This window comes from Netta rufina, assembly GCF_964035555.1.
Source record: "Netta rufina genome assembly, chromosome: 3".
Classification (NCBI taxonomy): domain Eukaryota; kingdom Metazoa; phylum Chordata; class Aves; order Anseriformes; family Anatidae; genus Netta; species Netta rufina.
The window spans coordinates 16,753,187-16,774,205 of NC_140125.1; the positions used below are offsets into that span (position 1 = coordinate 16,753,187).

The following is a 21,019-nucleotide window of genomic DNA, read 5'->3' on the forward strand; positions in this document are numbered from 1 at the left end:
TCAAAATATAATTTCCACTCTACAGGGAATTCTGGGTTTTCAAAACCTTTTTTTTATCTTGTGGAAACTGGGATTTAAGAATTTACTGTGACCCATTCTGTTAATGTTGCTGTTACTGAAATAGTGTTGATGTGAGATTCATTGAATCCTAATAAAAAAAAAAAGATATAATTAGGATATATATCGTAATAAAAAAAAAAGGTCTGCAATCTGCAGTCTTCTTGAGCATGTATCTTCACAAGCACCACATGCTTAATTTTGAACATCATATCTGCCACAGGGACTTACCTCATCACATTGCGTTGTAGAATTGGCTTCTACATTTGTAAAATGTACCCTGAGCAAAGAAAGATTATACATATTATATATATATTATATTACATGTTATATATGTTAGACATTTTTTAACAGAATTTTTAACAGTACTTTCTTGAAGACTCTGATTTCTGGATTGGAATTTAAAATTAAGTCAAGCAAGCTGTGGTCTAGAACAAGTTGCTTGAGTATCCATTATGGCTAGGTAACAGAAAGAGTCCTGAGAAGTCATTGAGAGTATGCAAAACTAACTAATGAATCTTCATGGTTTTTCTTTTTAGACCATGAAACTCAATATGCAGTAGGAAATGGAGAGTTATATTCTGTTTAACACTGATCCACATTCAAAGGACAATGAAGGGAAAATCAATGATGGAAGAAAAATATATTCTTAAACTGTTTGATTAAGTTAGCCTTCAAGGAAAGGAATGTGGCTTTCTAATCTTGTATTCTTTCCTTCCCCTTGAATGTGTTTATTTACTTTGTTATGATACTTTTGCTGTACTGCTTTGTTATATTATTTATATTTTTAGTAAATATTGTTCTTAATTGTATCAGTATAAATTTAGTTATATTTCATTACTGTTCATAATAACTGAGAGCATATAAGCATTATAAATTTCTAATCTATCTTTTCATGAATATGGAAAGATGTATGACTTCCTTTCTACAGTGAAATAAGTATGTGGACCATTTGACTCCTGTCTGTAAATGTGAGACATATGAGACAGCAGTCATATTTGTGGAGTAATAAATATTATTTTTTAGCAATAAATGCATGTGCTGTGGTGTGTTTAGAATATCATTAAAGTGAGTTTTTGTTGGTATAACACAGTAACAAAAGCAGTAGATTTCTGTGACACTGCCTCTCATTTTATGGCAAGCAAGAATTTCCACCTAACTATAACCAATATTCTATTGTCTTCTGATTGCTTGTAATTGCTGATGTCGTTACATCGAGCTTGTTTTCCAAGAACAGTATGCTCTTTATTTCCCATCTTAGTTGCACTGAAAATCAGAGCAGAGACTTCCGCCCTTCCTCCAAATCAAATTGAATTGAAGCATACAAGGACAAAAAGAAGACAGCAGTCAGTTTTTCAAGATCTTTATGCCCTGAAATAATTCATTGTATGTTATACTTGTATCTAACTACAAAAATAGAAAGTAATACAATGCTTTTTTTTTTTTTTTTGGTGGTGCAAAAAATACATTGAGGTCATTACAAATTCTTTCAAGGAAAGGTCTATGTTAGTTCTTAACTGTATAGAACATAGTTATGCTGATTTCTTGGCAGATATCTTCATCAATTCCTGTTTTTTTTTTTTTTTTTTTTTTTTAAAAAAAGAACAAAATAACCAAAAACCTCAACCCCACAATATGATCCTATGATTTGAAAAAAAAAATGTAGTGGCATAGATTTTTTATTTCATATGCCAAGATGCTGAAGGAAACTTGCAGAGTTTTCCTGTTAGCTTTACCAACAGATGATATAGCCAGCTGCACAGCTACTTCTAATAAAAAGGATTTGAATTGACCATGACATATAAGTACATTATTCAACTGTCTAAGAGCCTATTTGCATTAACATCTACCTTAGTAAAGAAATCATAGCTTTTACTTTATTTTTTTTAGTATACATTGGGATCTAAAAAGATAATTTTTCACTTCTTGTTTATGGGCTAAATTACTATTTTGATGAAGCAATTCACAAACACTTTTATAGGACAGACTTTTTTTTTTCTTTTTTTTTTTCTTTATAGCATGTTCCTGCTGACAGTTCTTCAGAAACATGTACTGCTATCCAAGATGTTACATTTTTTGAGGCCTTTTAAGACTCAGGCAGTTGCAGGCAGACAAGGCTTATATGAAATCCCACCTAATACTGAACTATCTCCTTTCTTTCCCTGTTTCACAACAATATTGTAATATTCTCATTTTCTTAATGAATATTTAGCCATCTTAATTTGGGCTTTTGGTAAGACAGATATATCTGTAGTGTTGTATGATATTATTTCAAGTCACGCGTGTTTTATTTATATCTTTCCTAACTTGAAGATCCACAGCCATATGTTTCAGCCATGTATCAGCAGGGCTGAGCATCTGTTCTCTAAAAAGTTTTTGAGAAGCTGTAAGTGATAAAACTATATTCAAATCCAAATCCTTTACATCTTGAATGTCCGCACATTTACTGAATGTAACTGACAGCACAATTTGGTCTTCTTACTTCCTTGCTTACAACTTCCATGGTAGCTTTGAAATGGTTTGAAATGAATCTGATCTCAGATATGGTCCCACATTTTAACGTGTATTAAAATTAACACAGTGATCTAAATAAGCTGTAGCTAAAATTTCGTCTCTCAGACTGCCATTCAGTTGTCACTTGGAATCAGGGCTATGTGACCAAACCTCAGGGTTTCATTTGCTGTTTCTTAAAACCTAACCCAAACTTTATCCAAAACAGCACTGTTAGCTATCGTTGCAATCATATAAAAGTAGAATGGTGGAAGTGTAATTTACTGCAACCATGAAAGAAACATTTTGTGATCTATATGTGGGATACATAAGTATCCCAGACTAGGATTTAGCTATAGAGGAGTGAAAGAAATCACCATGACTACCTCTTGCACACAAGTATATGGAAAAGTGCAGCACCAGAGGGGAAGCTGACATTCCATACGTCACTCTAAGTAATAAGGAAAGGGTGGAACAAGCTAAGATTCTCTAAGATGACATGCTCTAGTCCCTATTGAACTGGAAGGACAGTAGAGTCAAGTATTCTGTCTTCAGATTTGTAATCCTACAATAAAGACGTTTTTTGCGAAATGAGTCAGTTTCTATAAAATGTGGTATTCTTAATAACAAACTAATTTGATAACATTTAGTCTCTAAATACACTATTAAATAGTAAATATGCTTTTTAAAATTTGCTTCATTTATTTGTGTGAAATTAATGCATTACTTGGATTTTTTTTTTTGTTGACTAATGCTTAAGATGTGCTCTGAAGAAAAGCCTGTATATTAGACTTAATATTTGTCTCATTTAGTGGACTTTAAAGGTACTCCCTTTCATGACAGTTATTGTCAGTTCAGCATCATTTTTTCATAGCCTTTTATAAATCTTTCATGACCTGTCTCCAGGGAAAGAGGGAATAGAAATCATTTAAGACAACATACTGTATTTTTCAGACTGTCTTTTGCAAGAGCAGACCTAAAACAACATAGGAGATATGAACCTTTCAGTACAGCTGTTTACCAGATGTAAAAGGGAAGTGTTCATTGTCTGAGTTGTATAATGTCTAGATTTTAGTTAAATAACTTCTCAGTTTAGACCTTTACAATACTGGGGAAGCTCTTGTGATGCATTCTAAAATATTAATTTGGCCACCATTTCTTCTCAAATTTCCCTAATTTTATCCCTGGCATTTATTTTATTTATTTATTTATTTATTTTCAGGCAAGCCTTCATGTGTATGTAGTACACAAAACATTGAAGCATTGTTTTTGCAGTACTAATTACCCAACCCAGATGGCCATAACTATTGGTAAAATCATTATGGTTAAAGTAACTAGACTACTTGATTCTGTTGACATTAGACTTCTAAACTGTTTTTGTTAAACATTGATAACTTACTGGAAACAAATATTAATGTTTCTCTTACAGATGAGAATCATGTGAAGCCAGTATTAAAGTTATAATTTCAAAGTGGGAATTTGCAAATTTATCTCAGAGGCTTCAGATCTATCTGAAAAATTCATCCCTATCCTAAGAAATGATAATAAATTATATTTTCTATGTAAAATTTGCATTTCAGGAAAAAAGAAACAAACAAACACTGTAAAAAAATTTCACTTACAATGTAGTTGTGATTTAGATTTGTAGCTAATGAGGTATAGATTAGAAAAGATGAAAAGATGTAAAGTGTTCTTTAAAGTTTGGGGGTGCTGAAGTCCTAAAAAAGAATTCAGTCCTAATATGGAAGTCATGGCAGATCAGACATGGAAGAGTACTCAAGTTATCCAAAAATAAATGCATGGAAGAGGAACAGATGTGAAATTTCCCGCTCTAGAAAGTTTAAGTAACCTGATGCAGTACAGTACCAGGCTCCAATGTAATATCTTTAAAGTCTGTAACAGCGTTCTTGTTTTAGGCATAAAGGTTTTTTTTTATTTTTTATTTTTTATTTTGTTCAGAAGTAGGATAACAATTTCAATGCATTGCTAACTAGCAGGAGAATACATCTGCCTCTCAGGTTTATACCCATATACCTGGTACTTACATATGAGCAACAGAGTGGTACATATGGTCTTTCAGTCTTTCTAACTGTTCATGATTTTCCATGGAATTGGGTGAAAAGAGTATTACTAATTTAGTTCAAAGACCTGTTTCTGTGGTAAATATTTAAAAGTCAATGAGATTTCCAACTTATTTCTGGTTTCTTCTTTTTAATCCTGTGTCTTCTAAGGTCTTGCATAGGGGTTCCAGCTTTTCTTTGTGCACGAGAGTTTCACATTTACTATTTGTAAATTCAATTATGGTATTTATACAGTATATCAGGGGAATCAAGATTCCCATTGGCAAGAGTGGTGAGTTGGTGAGTTTTGAGCTTTTCTGTGGTGTAGACATGCTTTGAGCATGGGTCCCATGAAAGGCTTTGCACTGGAGAGGGCTGCTAAGTCTCTCTGGCTGCCAAGAGAAGGACATCAGCAGGTAACCAAGGATGTGAATGGTACTGGGTTGCCCTGAGCCTCTGCTGCAGGCTTGTCTTCATCCAAAACAGATCAGAGGAATGAACTGTTGAAAACTGTTGTCATCTCCTAAATGTGAAATATTTCCTTAGATTAATTTCCCACATTTATTCAATGTTTATGTGTTGTCTAAGGAAATATATATAGCAGTGTAGCTTGTAGTCATAAACATTGCTCTATATGGAACTTGTGATGTAAGTTGGTCACTGAAGAATGTCAAGTACTAGGAGTCATAACCATGTAAAGTATTGTTGATTGAGCAAAGGAGAACAAAAGCAATACAATGTGAAAACAATAAACAGAAATTAAAGTATTTGTGCTGAAAAATAGGAAATCTTGCCACAAAAGACACACATGTATGGTCTTTTGCATAGTACAAGTCTGTTTTCTGGACGTTAACTGTGCTTTGGTTACTCTGAGTTCAGTAAAAGAGAATAAGAGAATATTAAATGCAGTAACAGAAAATTTGAACGGTCTGTTCTTTTACATGACAAGGTAGTATGCCTTTTGTTTAATGCTATGAGTCCAAAAACTTGATAGCCTTATAATTCAGTAATAAGAGAACTATTAAAGAGAATACAAAATCCTGAAAGACTGATTTGATACTGAAACTATGTATAAAGGAATGTGTTCTCTCTTTCTATTTGACTTTTTCTTAAACTTTCAGAGAGGTATAAAAACTGTTTCCACTGAAAATGTTACTAGTCTTCCCTCATATGGGTTTTTCAGAATTATCCTTTGATATCATGGGCAGAAAAGAAAAGTGGACTTTTGGGGAATATTCTATTTGCTGGAAGAGTTTTGCATGTTTGTTTTAAACTAGTTTATTCCATAATTTAAGGATATCTTAGGAAGAATATTTATATTTTTTTTTATCCTTTTTATACAATAAGGTGACTGTATACAAAAGTGTCTTTATACAAAAATAAAACACAGCCCCTTGTCTCATATGATTAGTGATCTCTAATGTAAGAACTGAAACAGACATCTGGATTGAAAGGTAAGTTTAAGAACCATGGTATAAAGTGATTAAGGTTGTTGTCCTTGTTTCAAAACAGAGGTTCGTTCCTAAACACCTTCTGAAGATTTAAGCAAAGGATCATTTGGCTCTACTTACAGAATTGTTTTAGTATACCTACATTGTGATCAGAAACTAACAAGCCATTGTATCAGGATGATAAGGAAAATATTATATAGGAATGCTGGCAGAGTTCCCAGAAACAGCAGGCCCAGACTAAAAAAAAACAAAACAAAACAAAGCAAAACAAAACAACAAACAAACAAACAAACAAACAAACAAAACACTTTTCTGGACAAAGCATAACTAATTTGGGTACAAGAAATCACTGATGCAGATAATTTCTTCCCATTTTTGATGAGGTAATTTATTTTCATCTCAAGGAGCAGGTGGGATATACATATGTATACTACATGTATACTTACCATGGTTTGTAAAAAATGTAAAAGAATTGGGCTGTGTTGTTGTCAGCTACATTTTCCAAGACTGGAATTTCTGTTTCCCATGTGTAGGTTTTCCCTCTCATTATGAAGATTTATTGTATGTTCAGCCTCTTCTGGTTCTCATGCAGGCTTTTCTGATAACTTAAAATCTGGTATTTCTCCAGTTTTTTAGCTTTTGAAGAAAACTCATGAGTTTGCATCACGCATATATGAATTCCAGAAGTAACTTTTAAAAAAACACACTTCATAAAACAATTGCACTTTGATGATGAAAGCAATATTTTATACAACAGAAACAATTCTGAAGCATAGAATTGATTCTGGTCAGGCACTAGTCAAGACCTACAATACATAACTCTGGGATATAAGAGTGGAGAAGAAATATTAAAAATAAAAAATTTATAAAACTAGGACAGATATAGTATTGAGTCATAATAATAAAAAGAAGAGGAGAAACTCTGTATGTTCTGTTTCCTTATAAATGTATAACTATCCATCTGTTACCGTGCCAATACTCAGCATAGTCTTCAGGCTATCAGGAAAATTTGTATCAACTATGAAATTATTAATCTACTGGAATTATTTATTGACAAAAACTGTTCATGTCTGATTTCAAAAACTTTCAGAAATTCTGAGTAGCGTGTAGGAAAACACTGTTGCTAAAGTCATTGTAATCCTTGTGCCTCTGTTAGCAAAAATAAATAAATAAATAAATGAGCATAGCAAAGCTTCTTCTCCTAATTTTTAGCATGAAAAATAGAAACTGCTTGTTTTTCGTCTTATTAGTGAAGTTAATTATTCAACAAGGTTGCTGTGGTTGGCTACAAACTGGCCCCTTCTTGAACATTAACATGCCTTGTTTCCTGAAGGATTTTTACTACCTCAAGAATCTTCCAATTGCAAAGGTTTCTACTGATGCGAATCCTCAGTGCATCAAAATAAACTCATGAAACTCAGCTTTCCCAAACTGCATAACTGTTCAACACTTGCTAACCTCTCCAATTATTTGTCTATTTCAGTAGGAATTGCTTCCTACTGTGTTTTTACAGTTCCCAGAATAGCTCAGAGAACATCCTAAATGCTAGCAGTACAAAAATTGTAACTAGTTTATAAAATGTTTTTTATTCTCGACATTCCCTATATTTGTGTATGTGCTTATTATTATTATTATTTCTCATGCTTATTTCCAAATGTGGTACTTCCAATTATTTTTATGGCAAAAAAAAGACAAAAGATTATTATTTTTTTAATACTCTCTCAAAGATATCAATGTCTCTACTTTTTTTTGTCCCTTAGACAGTAATTTTAACCTCAGGGTAGAAAATAAATGCTGTAAATTAATTTACATTCTGCAGACAGGAAGGTGTGACAAGACATTTGACTGGCTTTGGACTTATTAATGGCCTCTGTTGACCTCTGAAGATACACTTCATTCAGAAAAGGCCAAATGTTAATAGAAGAGCGAGACTTCATATTGCTTGAAAGCAAAGTCAGAATGCTCATCTTTTTCTATAAGATTAACAATAAGTAAGAAGTAGTATGGGGGGGAAAGAACTAAAAAAAATGAGCTAAGCTTCTTTTTTTCTTTAGAAAACGGGAAAAAAAACTTGTTTAGAGAAGGAAAGGTTGCTGAGTATACTCTGAGAACAGTATAAATTTTATCAGGAAATGCAAACACTTCAATGGAAGACAAGACTTGTACCTTTTTTAATAATGATGATTTCAGCTGGAATCAGTGGGTTACTCCCAATTCTTTCTAGCCAAGATCGAGGTTCTAAGTATATTACAGGTTTTTTTTTGGTTTCTACTACAACTTCATTGACCTTTACCTCAACAGATATGTAATATATATATATAGAGAGAGAGAGGTTTAACTAAGACTTTTTCTGTTTTCCAATTAGACACGTTTCATGTTTGATAGTTTTCCCTTGATATATGTCTGTGTTACTGAAAGTTGGTTTTTAATTTATTTTAGATATAAAATCACTGTAAAACTGCAAGCTGCACAAATGGAAAATGAAGATTCCATTTACAGAAATGTTAAATTGAGATGACCATTAACATGAGACAATCAACCTTCATAAAATATGGTATCTCTCCCTTCCCTAAGGGAACGTGAACTTGCTATAGCAGTCAATTATCTCTTCATAATGACCAATTCATTAGGTGTTGGCATTTAATTATATTTAAAAAAAACAAAAAACAAAAAAACACACACACACACAAAAAAAAAATGTAGTAAAAAGTGCACAAACAGCAATGATTAGATTCACTTCATTCTAAAAACAAGACTTAATTAAATCTTAACCTTGCTTCTTTCATTTAATATATGAACTTCATGTAAACGCGTATTAACAAGTTTCACCATATCACAGCTATTGTGTTCCTTTTATACCATTCAAGAGCTAAAACAATCAGTGATCTTTTTGTCCATCTATCTTGTATTAAAGAAATGCAGTTTCAGACTAAAAAGAAATACAAGTTAGAGGAGAAAAACAAAAATCAGGTTTCTAGATTTCAAATATATAAAGGAAGAGCCTGCCATTCAACAGACTAGGGCAGGCTAGAGAAGTGGGCCCATGTGACTCTAATGAGGTTCAGCAAGGAGCTAATGAGGTTCAGCAAGGAGGTGCACCTGGATTGGTCTAATCCCAGACATCAGTTCAGACTGGGAGAAGAACTCATTGAGAGCAGCCTTGCAGAGAAGGACTTGGTGGTTCTAGTGGATGAAAAGCTCAACATTAGTAGGCAGTGTGTGCTTGCAGCCCAAAATGCCAAGTTCATCCTGGACTGCATCAAAAGAGGCCAGCAGGTCCAAGGGAGATGATTGTCCTTCTCTATTCTGCCCTCGTGAGGCTCCACGTGAAGTTCTGTGTCCTGGTTTGGGGTCCCCAGCACAAGAAAGATGTGGATCTGTTACAGCAGGTCTAGAGGGCTACAAATCTGAGAGGGCTGGAGCACCTCTATGAAGAAAAGCTGAAAGAGTTGAGGATATGTAGCCTGAAGAAGAGAAGGCTCGAGGGAAATCTCATTGCAGCATTTCTGTACTTAAAGGGGTCTTATAAAAAAGATGGAGAACTCTTTACTCAGATAATGTTAGGACAAAAGGGAATGATTTTAAATTAAAAGAGTGGGGATTTAGATTAAATGTTAAGAGGAATTTTTTTTTTCATTCAGAGGGTGGTGAGGCACTAGTACAGGTTGCCCAGGGAAGTTGTGGATTCCCCATCTCTACAGGCATTCAAAGCCAGGCTGGATGAGGCCCTGAGCAACCTGATCTTGTGGGGGGCGTCACTGCCTATGGCAGGGGGGTTGGAGCTAGATGATCTTTAAGTTCCATTCCAACTTAAGCCAATCTATGATAAAATAATATAACTAGCTTTTCTCACAAAACAGTAGTTGATGTTCTCTGTAGACACTATTAAGTAGATATTAAGTTGATTTTGTAAATAAGTCAAGCTTTTTAAGTTTTAAACTGAATATCATAAGGACATCTATTAAACCTTATGTGGTAGTCAGCATCACCTGCCTTAAATCTTACACTTGTTTTTTACAAAGTTACTGACCTACATTTTGTTGACTTCGGCCGAGGACAAATCTGTTTATACTCTTTAGAAAATTAAGTCACAGTTGTATATAGAAGAGTGTTATGTTTTCTACTACAGTATTGGAATGATGACTTAAATGTTATGGACCAGGTGACAAGGTAGGCCTGTGTTAGAGGTCCTACTGAGATTATAAAACTTGCTCATTAACGGTGAGATTATCCTAACCTGAACAATTTTTGCTCTAAAGCATTGTTTAAAAAGAACAGTGTTTGTTTATGTTGTTGTTATTTGGTTTTGTATAATTAGATATGAGGAGTTCCATAGATCTTTAATTAGCCAAATGGTGAACTTGTTAGAAATAATTTTGCTCTTGTTTTTATATTGTGACAAATTTTCCTGAAGTCCTACAAGCTACCTGCATATAGGTTCCAACACTGTGTGTCTCTGTGAGCTACACAGACGTTCAGAGATAATCCGTAAAAGCTGCTACTCACTTGGCACTTACTTGGCTCTACAAAGCTCAGTACTGATTTTCTGTTAAGAGGATAGTTGTTTCAAGATGAGAGGAAGTGTGTATGGTTCATCAAAAAAGGCTTTTTCACTAGAACCCTCTGCAGCCAGTCTCTGACAAAGAAGTTCTGGTAAGTGTAGTTTTTTTGTGTTCTCCCTAAGCAGACTATACACCTCAAATATTTGTTGATTATGCTACTATGGCTACTTCAGTGTTTTGTTTTTTTTTTTTTACTAACTTAAAAAAATGTCATCACTATGTAGTAAAACTGGCCTGAATAAGGCAACCCAAATGAATAGGTAATAGCAAATCCAGGGAGATCTCTTAATAAAGTCAGGAAAACACCATTTTATTTTAATTCACAGGATGTTGATGCCAGTATTATTATTCAAGAAGTCTATCTTGCAGGCCCAAACAAATACATTTGTTATACTTCCACATGCTGAAAGTAAATTTAGTTTCTCTAATGTTCTGAGTTCCTAAGCCAATCTGCTCTATTTTCCACTGGGAAAACATCACAGCTTGAGAGGGGCAATGGGAGGACAAAAGCAACCTGTTTGTTTTCTTACTGATGTATCTTTACTTTTTTTTTTTTTTTATGCTTTTTAAAAGAGTAGGCTATAAATATCAGTAATTTTCTTTTTCTTAATCCAAGTCATTTCTACCTAGAATGTATCCAAAGACCATCTGAAAACTTTATTAAAATTGTTGTTGTTGTATCATATACAGTAAAAAAAAAAAAAAAAAAAAAAAAAGAGTATATGATTAGTTATTACATAGTAGGAAGATTGTCTTAGTGACTTGATTGCTCCTTGGAAGTGATTTCTCAATTAATCCTCAGCTCCTCAAGTTGCTTCACTGTCACTTGTTTTGTCATTGGTTTCACTCCAAATATTAATTATTCAACAATAATTATTTGGCCAATGAAATCTGGAAGATAATGCCTAAAACAGGGAAGGTTCTTCCCTTTGCTTCAATCTTTTCAGTTGCCCAACACATCTTTGGAAATTACTGTTACTGTGTACTATACCCGAGTCATGTAGTTGTAGAATTTAACCTTCAGCAACCCCAAATATTAAAGTAGCCGTTCAAGGAAAAACAAACAAACAAAAAAGCTTTTATCCAATACTTCATACAACTGACAATCTTTTGTGATTTTAAAGACAAAAATCCAGAAAAGCATTTAGAAGTATGGATAAGGCAATAATGTTTGGAACAGGTTAGCTACTTTTTATTTCATAAAATATCAAAAGTCTTATTGATCAGGTTACACTGAATTTTTTTTAGAGAAAAGCAAAACTAAACACACCAGAAGTACTGGGAATTTTAGATCAGATTAGCAGAAATAGGTGTTTTTTTCTTTACGCTACCGTTTGTATAAGTACTCTGTATAGACTACCATTGAATACCTAACTTGAAATTAAATAGGATTTTTTGATGTGTATTTCTTATTCTGAGCAATATATTATTTTAAAGTAAATCTTAGTGAACATACTGTCATCAGTGGGGTTAATTTGAGATTATTTTTCATTTAATATGAAATCTAAACACATTATTTTTTTAATTTGGGATAAAAACAAATGAAATTGTGACGTTTGTTTTCCATAGGACAGAAATCTGATTTTATTCATCTCTGGTTACAAGATTTTGCCTTTTCTGATATATAATTGGATACAATTATCCTTACTGCCTTCTCCCATTCTGTTTACTCCTATAGTTTGATATCCTGTATCTTTTCAAATCATTTCAAATAGGTGCAGATACTCGCAGATTATGTGTGCTAATCAATCACAATTTTTGCTTAAAAAATGTCAATTCTGAATAGTTCAATGTATGTGTTAGAAGTCAGAGGATGGTCAGAAGTACTAAGAGAGCTGGGCAAGCCCTCTGCTAGAAAAGATCAGTATGAGGCGTGGAGCAGTTGCAGATACCTGTGAGGAGCTGCAGGAGCTTATAAAAAGAAAAAAAAGCGGGGGAAAGAGGGATGGAAGGAAGGAAGTGAGGAAAGAAGGAAGAAATAGGGAAGTAAGGATGGAGAGAATGAGAGGGTATATTTTCACATCCATCTTACCAGTCTTCTCCTTGGAAACTGAAAACCAGCTAGAACAATATCTTAAAGGACAGATGGCATAGCTTAACTCTGCTCAAAATCTGTTCTTATTTCTCTGATTCAGACATTGCCCAATATGTGTGGTTCTCAGAAGTTATGGACTGCAGCTTAATTTACATATTGTTCCCCGCTCATTGTGACATGCACATGTATTTCCAAATGTTTTCTGAAGAAATTGCTGCCAACACAAATTTAAATTTCAAATTAATTCGGTAACCACCAAATAGTCATTTATACCTCTGACCATGAATGGATGTATTGGTATAGTGAATTTACACTCAAACATTGTCATAGGTTAAATTTCAGAGGATGAACTTCAAAACTCTGCTATGTAGACAAACTGTCTTCAAAATAGATATGATATTTGATGCCGGTGAGAAGTTTTTACTGTTACCTAGAGCAAATGTTACATATTTCCTAAACAATCTGAATTTTTTTCTAGGACTGTTCTCCAGAGGAGCATCCAACTAAGGGAAAGGATAACCATAAAAACAGATTCATAAAAGGTTTTTGCAGCAGCATTGAACATGAGGGAGATAACTTGTATGTGCCAAGTTCAGAGAACACTTACCCTTTTCAGGGTTGGCCAGAGGCTTCTATCATGTGATATTTTGTATCATTAAAAAGATATATTTTTCTCATCTATCTGTACTCAAAACTGCTACTCTGGTTCATTCAGTGCAGTGGAACACCAAAAAAAAAACTGAGATCATAACAGGACAGGTTCTGTTAAAATGTCTTCCTTAATTTAACATTTTTCAGAATAGTTAAGTAGAACAGCTTGTCTGGTAGCAAGCTCAAGTAAATGCTGTAAACATGTTTTCTGTAATTGAATCTTATTAGCTTTAATTCATATTCTCTGCAATTAAGCAATTTTTTTATAATGTATCAATCAAAATCATCTATATTTAATGAGTGTCATAGCAAAATAAATCTAACACTAAGAGTGTTTATATAACTTGGCAGATAATTTTGTTTTGTCTTAAGTTCTTTTCTTTTTTCTTTTTTTTTTTTTTTTAATGGTATTTATCTCAACGTGAAAATACTAGTTTAAAATAAACAGTCTTGCTATGACATGAACATCAGTGGCTTTTTCTGACTGCAAGGAAACTGCTTTCATATACTGAAAGCTTTTTAAGGGATAAGGGTTCTAGCAGTTATTGTTATGTGAACTACAGAAATCAAGCTTAAATTCTTCCATAAAAAATTCAGATTAGATTGTTTTTTTACAAAGTCAAAATTTGTCTTTTACTATTTTCATTTTGTCTCACTATCTCAGCTCTCATTTAAAATCAAAATCATTCTAGCTATTACAACCACTGAATCAACCTGTACCAGTATATATATATTTTTTTTTTTCTTAAACCAATCAAGAAGGACCTTGACTGAAAATGTGGTGAGAAATTTTAAACATCTACACAAATTACTGTGAATGACATTTTAGTATGGGTTACCAAATGCACAAAGATTGAGTAGATGACATGGAAAACCAATGCCATGAAACCTCTTTGACACCTCTTTGAAACCTCTTACCATATGGAAATTCTAGAATTTAACGTGCTTTGAAATGGCAGGCAATTTTTTTATTAATACGCCTACACTGGAGCAGTGCATACTAAATGTTTTGGCTTGCTGATAGGGCTATATTAATGCAAAATAAGAATCTTGAGATAATTACAGTTTTGTGTCTGGAACAGAAAAGTGTGAAATAGGTCTTTGCTTAGATAGCCAGAGAAGAAACAATTTTCTCTCTTAAATGTGTGTTTAATCTTAAACCAACAACTATTAAATTTAAGATGGTTGGCTATACTTTAACTACTTACAGTATTTAGAATGTGCATTTGGTCTTTTGCCAATGTAGAAACATTTTTCCTGGTTACAAGACTGGGGTGTTGAAAGGAAAATGAAAAGATTTAAGTTAGCAATGGAAAGATTTACAGAAGTTTCTACATTAGAAAACTCTATCTCAAGAATCTCAAGAAATCCCCTATAAACATATATATTTAAGTTAACAAAAAAAAAAAGGTGGGGGGGAGGGGGGGCGCAGGGGAGAAAAGGAAAAAAAGGAAAAAGGAATGAAATTCTAATACAGATATTCTGGAAGCAAGAGTAGGCACGTTGTCAAATCAGCAAAGTTAGTGTTGGCAGGCAATTCTTGATTTTTTTCACTTTTAATTATGGGAAACATTTTATTGTTATGCTTCTCCATTTACAGCTAACTATAATTGGCTTACATATTAAAAATTATGATTAAGATGCATGTTTGTATTGACAAGTATTTGAGAACTGAGAGTCTTGCAGAAATTGACTCAAAGCAGGGAATAGCTGAGGCTCATTTGTTACAGGTATGGATCAAAAACATTTATTTTTCTCACAGAGAGTCTGGACAAGAATCCTCTCTCTAAGCATAAGTAGGTATTGCTAGGGTCACAGATCCGTGGTATGGAATAAAACTGAATAGTTATTTTACTGCTGGAAATGGCCATTGATTTTTTGGGCTTTGGTTCTAAGGGGGCATGTGCAAGGCTGGATCTGCCCTCTGCCTTTTAGTCTTCAGGACACCTCCCTAGCTCTGCAGGCAGGCCTCTCAGTTTCAAGTACTTTCTTTCTAGCTGTTGATAAGCCCATAGCTTTAACCAGGAACCTCACAGCTCTGTGACCTCTACATCCTGGTGGTGGGTGCCAAACACACCAGGATGATGTGTAATCCTAGGCTATTCCATGGACCATCACTTGCTGGTCCTCAGGGTGGTTGAGACTATTGCAAGTTAGGCATTAAGAGGATTTATTTAAAGGTATTCCTAGGACAAGACCGAGGGTGCTGAGGGAGCTGGTGGATGTGATTGCTGGGCCACTTTCCAACATCTATCAGTGGTCATGGTCATCCAGAGACATTCCAGATGACTGGAGACTTGCTAATGTGATGCCCATCTATAAGAAGGGTTGTAAGGAGGACCAGGGGAACTACAGGCCTGTCAGCCCAACCTCAGTGCCAGAAAGGTGATGGAACAGGCCATCTGGAATGCAATCACACAGCATCTGTAGGACAACCAGGGAATCAGACCCATTCAGCATGGATTCATGAAAGGCAAGTCCTGCCTGACCAACCCCATTTTCTTCTATGGTGACCCACCTAGTGGATGAGGGAAAGCCTGTTGATGTAGGCTACCTAGACTTCAGCAAGGCCTTTAACACAGTCTCTCACAGTATTCTCCTGGAGAAGCTGGCAGACCATGAGTTGGACAGGTACACTCTTTGCTGGGTTAAAAACTGGCTGGATGGACAGGCCTAGAACGTGGTAGTGAATGGAGTGAAATCCAGCTGGCGACCAGTTATGAGTGGTGAGCTGGCAGTGTGCCCAGGTGGCCAAGAAGGCCAACGGCATCCTGGCTTGTATCAGGAATAGTGTAGCCAGCAGGACGAGGGTGGTGATTGTCCCCCTGTACTCTACTTGAGATACTCAGCAGAGCAATGTGTTCAGTTTTGGTTCCTTTGTTACAAGAAGGACATCGAGGCCCTGGAGCTTGTCCAGAGAAGGACTATGAGGCTGGTGAAGGGCCTGCAACACAAGTCCTATGAGGAGCAGCTGAGGGAACTGGGGTTGTTTAGCCTGGGCAAGAGGAGGCTCAGGGGAGGCCTTATTGCTCTCTACAACTGCCTGAAAAGAAGTGGTCGGGAGCTGGGAGTCAGCCCCTTCTCACAGATAACTAGCAAAAAGACAAGAGGGGATGGCCTCAAGTAGCACCAAGGGAGGTTTAGGTTGGAAATAAGGAGACATTTATGTTCAGAAAGAGCAGTCAGGCATTGGAATGTGTTGCCCAGGGAGGTAGTGGAGTCGCTGTCCCTGGGGGTGTTTAAGGAAAGGTTGGACACTCTGCTTAGGGACATGGTTTAGTGGGTGATGTTCGTAGTAGAGTGATGGTTGGACCAGATGACCTTGGAGGTCTTTTCCAACATTAATGATTCTATAATTCTTTGAATACTGATGGCTTCACGGGGACTTCATAAAGGCATCATACACCCTGTCTAACACATATTGTTGTAGTGTATTGCTATGGGGTTTTACTTCTTTTTTATTTGTATCTCAAATGAAAAAATAATAGCCTCAAGGAAAACTCTAGTAATATGTACTGCACCAATAATTTGCTAACAGGACCAGGAAGATTTTTGAGGTATTTAAATCCCAAAAGTTGCATAAAATCTCATTCCTTTCAATGGTGCCTAAATAGGAGGAATTTTACTGAATATCTTTGTAGTTTAGTCCCTCTTTGTTACACAAATATAGGTAATGATCAATGGTGTAGCAGCAACCTTTGTATATAAAATGGGCTGTTTGCATTTAGTCTCATAATAGTTTTCTGCCTCTATTGATTTGTTTATGCAAGTTACAGTATTTGTGTTGATTTGAAGTATTTTTTTTTAATTGTGTTTCTTTTAAGTATGATGGGTAGTACTGGTTTGAGAAGAGTTTTGAAACCATGTATTATGAATTTATTCCCTCCACAAAAATTGTTTTTCACCCATTCAAGCACCCACATGGAACTTTTTGCCCAGGGAAAAAAAAATCACCGTATTTTAAAAATGTATTTATTTATTTATTTATTCAGGAGCAGATTAGAGTATACAGGCATTGTCTATATGTTTTTTTATACAAAAAAAAAAAAAACTTCCCAACCTCAAATTTGTATCAGAAGTAATAAGAGATTTCAATAAGCAAATACAGTGTTTGCCAGGAGCATCACTCTCAGAGTACAAGCACTTAGCAGCAATAAAGTCTAGCTAGGATGTCCTAATTCTCTCACAATCTGCAAACTGAGTATACAATTTGTATGCATAAAGAAACATACTCAATCACAACAATTTAAATCAGCAATGAGTCATAGTTAAAAGTATAATTGCAGTTTTGATTTTAATATCAAAATATTCATAGTTTTATTACAGGAGAAGTAGATTGGAAGCTCTCTGACTGTTCAAATAAATACTAGGCCATGTAGATATCTTTTTTTATATATCTAGGAAAAATAGGAAATTATTGATCACTTGTCCACTTGTTTTTAAATTCATATTTGCAATCAATAAGTTAATGTGTATGTATATTTGCTCTGTTTTGTTTGAATGGTTTTTGCTTTTAGAATAGTAAAATGATGTCAGACTATACATTTTCACAGAATCACAGAATTTCTAGGTTGGAAGAGACCTCAAGATCATTGAGTCCAACCTCTGACCTAACACTAGCAGTCCCCACTAAACCATATCCCTAAGCTCTACATCTAAACGTCTTTTGAAGACTTCCAGGGATGGTGACTCCACCACTTCCCTGGGCAGCCTGTTCCAGTGCCTCACAACCCTTTCAGTGAAGAAGTTCTTCCTAACATCTAACCTAAAACTCCCCTGGCTCAACTTAAGCCCATTCCCCCTCGTCCTGTCACCAGGCACGTGGGAGAACAAACCAACCCCCACCTCGCTACAGCCTCCCTTGAGGTACCTATAGAGAGCGATAAGGTCGCCCCTGAGCCTCCTCTTCTCCAGGCTGAACAAGCCCAGCTCCCTCAGCCGCTCCTCGTAGGACTTGTTCTCCAGGCCCCTCGCCAGCTTTGTCGCCCTTCTCTGGACCCGCTCAAGCACCTCGATGTCCTTCTTGTAGCAAGGGGCCCAAAACTGAACACAGTGCTCGAGGTGCGGCCTCACCAGAGCTGAGTACAGGGGGACGATCACCTCCCTAGCCCTGCTGGTCACACTGTTCCTGATACAAGCCAGGATGCTGTTGGCCTTCTTGGCCACCTGAGCACACTGCTGGCTCATATTCAGCCGACTATCCACCATCACTCCCAGGTCCTTCTCTGCCTGGCAGCTCTCCAACCATTCCTCTCCCAGTCTGTAGCTCTGCTTGGGGTTATTGCGCCCCAGGTGCAGGACCCGGCACTTGGCCTTGTTGAACTTCATGCAGTTGACCTCAGCCCATCGGTGCAGCCTATCCAGATCCTCCTGCAGAGCTTTCCTACCCTCAAGCAGATCGACACACGCACCTAACCTGGTGTCATCTGCAAACTTACTGAGGGTGCACTACAATGCCCTCGTCCAGATCATCAATGAAGATATTAAAGAGGACCGGCCCCAGCACCGAGCCCTGGGGGACGCCACTAGTGACTGGCCTCCAACTGGACTTGGCTCCATTCACCACGACTCTTTGGGCCCGGCTATCCAGCCAGTTTCTAACCCAACGAAGCGTGCGCCAGTCCAAGTCAAGAGCAGCCAGTTTCTTGAGGAGAATGCTGTGGGAGACGGTGTCAAAAGCCTTGCTGAAGTCAAGGTAGACCACATCCACAGCCTTTCCCTCGTCCACCAATTTTTATACTGTGTGTATGTCAAATGAACTGTCAGTTGTTAACAGAGCAGGTGGAGAGATTACAGGCAGTAACAGCACAATAGGACAAGTGGCTGCAACCTTATATTCAGTAAAGCACACCTATCAAATACTGCTGCAGAGGTACAATGTGTTCAACATCTTAAATATCAAAACCTTAAAATTATTAACTGTAGGAATATATTTTGGTATTTTAAACCACAATTGACCTATTTCTGGACAGATTCTTTTTTGATAATTGCATTATGGGTGATTTTTTAGACTGGGCACCAACAAAAGATCTTAACTCCATTTTTCAGGAAAGAAAAGTCATTGCAGATGCCTTTAAAAGCCAAGAGGGAATGTGGCAAGAAATGAGCACCTCTGTGCTGGACTGTTAATGTTAATACCCGTGTTAACATTTCAGCCAGTGACCTGGATTCCTAAGTTTGTAACTTCTACAAACACTGCATTGAATCCTGAAGTCTCTGCTCTTCTCCTTATACTTGAATGCAAAGATGGCCAGCGTAGGGATGTTCTAAAAGGTTTAAACATATGCAAAGGTTACATAGATTAATCTTGATATGCTTTTACACCAGGTGATAGCAGTAAACTACATTTTTAGCCAACCCCAATTAATGTACAAAATTTTACACAGTGTGTTGAAAGTCAGACATATGAACAGAATGAATGAATGAAAGATGACTGATTTTGATGGCCAGGTCTCTATTTATGGAAAAGTTCACACAAGAAATACATTAAATCAAGGAAAAGAGGTAAGTGTGGAAGCAGAACTGCAAATTAATTTTCATATTTTTCTGCCACCATACAGAGTTTAGGCATTATTTTCATTAATTGCATAGCTTTACATCTAATCATCAAGCCCCTAAATTTCCATAATGGATCATGTTATGAAGAGATCTAATGAACTGTTTTTTTTTTTTTTTGTTTTGTTTTGTTTTTTTTTTTGTTTTGATTTTTAAAATGTACAATGCAATAACTACTTAATTGTTTTAATATTACAAAATGAAGAGTGTTTCAAGCCTATCAGCTTGCAAGCTGAAATGCTTCATGGAACTTTGATGACAAGTACCTAGTTGTAGGTAAATGACCAAAATGCTGATGCAAACAAAGCTGTACTCTAGCAGAGAATCATTACAACATCCAGTTAAAAGTCTCACTGCCAAGAGGCTCATTTCAGTTTCATTTCAGTTTGTGTAAGGGCTACTGCCAAGTTTGTTCTTCTGTTTTTGTCTTTTTAAATTTCTTTAAAGGATCTGTTCTTTCACAGTTCTGAGTGTAGCTCCACTACACTTTTAAGTTTATTTTTTTAATTGAATTTCCTTGCATTTTTCAGAAAGTTTTCTATGTGCTTCTTGTGTATTCAGTGAATTAAATAGGTTTTTAGGACAATGGAAAACAAGCATCTGTAAAGAAGGTGTGAGTGGGTGTTTAGTTGTTGTTGTTGTTGTTTTTAAATAGAATGGATGCGAGTTGTCAGCCCAAAATGAAATGTTAATTCTGCTATGAAACGTATTATCCTAACTGTACTGAATTCTTAAAGTGTATGACCTTTAGATTTAACCTTGAAAAAGTGTGTCCTTCAAGACCATAAGTTAGTTTGCAGGGCACTGAATTGATTCCCATGGTTCACTATCCTAAAGAAGAACAGACTAATCTAAAAAGGTTATGAATAGAAGCCACCTTGATTAGGTTTGTTACAAGACTAATCACAGAATGGTAGCAGGGATGCAAGAATCAGGAATGCTACAATTCATTATTCATAACACACATTCCTCTACTTAATAAATCTTGAATACAAACATTACAAGCAATCCATGCTCTCCTTCAGCTGGCTGGCTTCCAGGGCCATTCTGTTGTACCTCAGAATGCATGTTTGTCAAGAGCCTAATTTAAAGATTTCCTGATTAGTTTTACTGCAATAGGTATGCTCTATTACTAGGCAGCAATTTTCTGATGATGCA

The 21,019-nt window shown here is 35.7% G+C and overlaps 1 protein-coding gene across 21 annotated transcripts in view; it reads left to right on the forward strand.

Moving 5' to 3' along the window:
• NRXN1 (neurexin 1) overlaps positions 1–21,019 on the forward strand; it is a gene marked incomplete at both ends in the record, with an annotated part of 708,589 nt that overhangs the window by 99,770 nt on the left and 587,800 nt on the right. The window lies entirely within an intron of this gene.